Genomic DNA, 3,887 nt, shown 5'->3' with positions numbered 1-3,887 from the left:
CCCACCCCCCCCCCCCCCGCCCATTGCTCCCCCCCTCTCCCCCCCCACCCCAAAGAAAAAATTTTAAATATATTTTTCAGTTTTAGTTTGTTTTTTATCGGTTTAAAGGTTCAAAATTTTACAAGTACCAAAGTTATGAGTTCGGAGGTTTATGTGTTTGGAAGTTTACTGTGACGACCCAATTCCCAAACCCGGTCGTGATGGCGCCTCTCGTGAAGACGAGGCCAGCCAACTAACCCAATTTATCTTTTCAAAATAGTTAACATTACTAAGCATATTTAATTTGACTAGATAACCACAGTCTATCAAATGATCACTTTAATAAGTGCAGAATAAAGCCTAAACACAGCCCAAACCGGGGTGTCACAAGTCACGAGCATCTATTAAAGTACGAATACAACTACGAAGTTTGAAATATACAAAATAGGACTGATGTACAAAAGGAAGAAATGTGGTGCTGCGAACGCTGGTAGTCACCTCGCTAAACTCCGATAACTAAGCCTCCGATCCGCTCAAAACCCGCTACCGGGGATAACAAATACCTGCATCTGCACGCGAGGTGCAGGGAGTAAAGTGAGTACTCCAACTCAGTAAGTAATAAGAGTAAATAAAGATTGAGCAGTAGGAAACAATGAATCCACATTTACGTTAGGCTCAATAAACACAACAGGCTTTCAAATCAAAACACGAATCAACCTTCCCTTTTAAAATCCAACTTTTAGTAAAAATCATTTTGAAATACCTTCCAGCAGTTTCGGTAGGGTTTAATACCATTTAAAAGAATAATATCGATTAAAGCCATAATCGGCCCCTCGGGCAAAGCATAGTTCGTAAAACAGTCCCTCGGGCAAAATGGTAATCAAAAACACTTCATAACTTGAAAATCTCGTTGGAAATAACCAAATGCCAAATCAATGATTAATTTCTAAACATCTTATAAACCCCAGTTTAAATAAAGGTTGTTTTAAAATATTTGTTCAACTTTCCGGCAGAGGCTCAATATAAATAAGAGTGAAAACAGTCGATAAATCAACATATTCGATAGAAACTCACTAAAAAGGGGAGTGAAATCAATAAGTTCATAAACAGGCCTCTCAGGCAAACATCACTCATATGCATGTATATAATTATCGCCCCTCGGGCTAGCGTCTCTATCACTCGTGACTCAACTCTTACCAATCAGAACTCGTACTTAGCATTCACGCTCAATAGGTACCATATAGTAACCGCTGCGGCGTGCAGCCCGGTCCATATATCGCTGCGTCGTGCAGCCCGATCCATCTATCGCTGCGGCGTGCAGCCCGATCCATATGGGTACCCGCGCTCACTGTGGGGGTGCAGACTCCGGAGGGGCTCCTACAGCCCAAGCGCAATATTGCTGCGGCGTGCAGCCCGATCCATATAAGTATCGCGGCGGCGTGCAGCCCGATCCATATAAGTATCGCTCCAGCGTGCAGCCCGATCCATATATATATATCTATATACATATATATACATATATATATATATACACACACACACACACACACACACATTGCTGCAGCGTGCAGCCCGATCCATAGATATATAATCCACACAACTGGCCCTCGGCCTCTCTCAGTCATTAACCTCACCATCAGCTCTCAGTCTATCTCAATCATCAATCTCACAATCAGACCCTCGGTCTATCTCAGTCATCATCTCACGATCGCTCGGACCATCAGTAAAACAGGGAGCTCAACCCAAAACAGTTTCCATATTTTTAAGAATATAGTGATAAAGCCAGATTTGAGTAATAAACTGGTAAAACATGACCGAGGATATGCTTTCAAACAAGTAGAGTGAGGATAGATAGTAAAAATGCCCCTAAAGGTCTCAACAAGTCGGCACGAGGCCCCAAACATGGCATGCAACCTAAAATATAATGACATCAAACAATTAACTATCAAATACGCATTAAAGTACTCGTTCGGGAAGGACTAGGTCACAATCCCCATCGGTGCTCTACCCCACGCTCGTTATCTAGCGTGTAAGTCACCTCAAAGTAACACAACGATGCGTAGTTCGGGGTTTCAAACCCTCAGAACAGCATTTACAATCATTACTTACTTCAAGCCGGCCAAAATCCTAGCTCGCTATGCCCTAGCCTCGCAAATCGACCTCTTCGCGCGTCGAATCTATCCAAAACCAGAGCGAATACATCACAATATGCTAAGGGAACAATACCCAATCGAAAACAATCGAAAAATATCAAAATTCTCGAAATTAACAAAACCCGAGCCTCGGGCCCACTTCTCGAAACTCAGAAATTTTCACATAAATACGTTCCTTAACTCCTCACGAGTTCATACATACCAAAATTTCTCAAATCCGACCTCAAATGGTCCTTCAAATCCCCAAATCAAATTTCAAAAATCTCAAGCCCTAGTTCTTCAATTTTTGGCTTAGTTTCCATGAATTTCTAGGTAGATTACACCATAAAACGAGTTTTGAGTTCAAAAATCTTACCTCCAATCGATTCTCCTCGAATCCCTCTTCAATTTCCTTCAAAAAGCTCAAAAAGATCAACAATGGAGTAAATGAGCCCCAAAATCGCGGATGAAATGTTTAAACATTCTGCCCCGGTCTGACCCTTCCTTCTTCGCGAACGCGGTCAAACTCTCGCGTTTGCGAAGCACAACCTTGCATTGACCAAAGTTTACTCTATGCGAACGCGACACAGAGGTCGCGAACGCGATGCCTTTTTTCCTCCACCTCCGCGAACGCGGAGACCATAACGCGAACGCGATGTGAAATTCTCCTGAGACAAAATTCCTTGTACGCGATCGCGAAACACATAACGCGAATGCACTGAACAGCCTGATGAACCCTTCGCGAACATGGCCTAGACCCTCGCGAACGCGTAGCTTCCAGAACCCAGCCCTTCGCGAACGCGAGCTTCCCTACGCGAACGCGAAGGCCAAAATACCTGCAATTGCTGGACTGATTTTTCTACAATTTCTCAACTCTAGAAATGGTCCGATTGACCACCCGAAACTCACCCGAGGCCCCCGGGACCTCAACCAAAAGCACCAACACATCCTAAAACCTCATTCAAACATGTTCCAATCATCAAAACACCTCAAACAACACCAAAACCATCAATTCACATCGAATTCAAGCCTAAGTTTTCCAAAACTTCCGAAACACGCATTTGATCAAAAACCCAACCAAAACACCTCCGAATGACCTGAAATTTTGCACACACATCCCAAATCACATTACGAAGCTACAGCAACTCTCGGAATTCCATTCCGACCCTCGGATCAAAATCTCACCTAACAACCCGAAATTGTCAAAATACTAACTTCGCCAATTCAAGCCTAATTCTACATCGGACTCCCAAAACCATTTCCGATCACGCTCCTAAGTCACAAATCACCTAACCAAATCCTCAGCTCATGTACAAATAAGTCAACTCTTGATCAAACCATTCAAATTCAAGGCTTCCAACTGAAACTGTTCTTCCAAATTCATTCCAAATTTTCCTGAAAACCAAAACCAACGATCTACATTAGTCATAATACATAACACGGGGCAAGTCATGCCCGAGAACTGGCGATCAAAGTGCAAAAACTCAAAACGACCGGTCGGGTCTCCCCCACTTAAACACACGTTCATCCTCGAACGTACTCAAAGTTGTTTTAAAAACCAACCAATAGCTGAATAACCTATCCATGCATATACCCAGGGGTGATCCCACGTCACCCTATTTCATATAGGTCCGATAACACATTTTTAACCAAAATCACGCAATCCAGTCTAGCCCATAAATCATAGAACCACATTTCACTTTCCGAAATCATACACAAGATCAGAACCTCACATCTATATTCAGAATAAGTCCGAACCAACTGTAATAACCCATA

This window comes from Nicotiana attenuata, unplaced genomic scaffold (assembly GCF_001879085.1).
Source record: "Nicotiana attenuata strain UT unplaced genomic scaffold, NIATTr2, whole genome shotgun sequence".
Taxonomy (NCBI): domain Eukaryota; kingdom Viridiplantae; phylum Streptophyta; class Magnoliopsida; order Solanales; family Solanaceae; genus Nicotiana; species Nicotiana attenuata.
The sequence above is the reverse complement of the archived record's forward strand: the minus strand, read 5'-3'. Positions refer to the sequence as shown.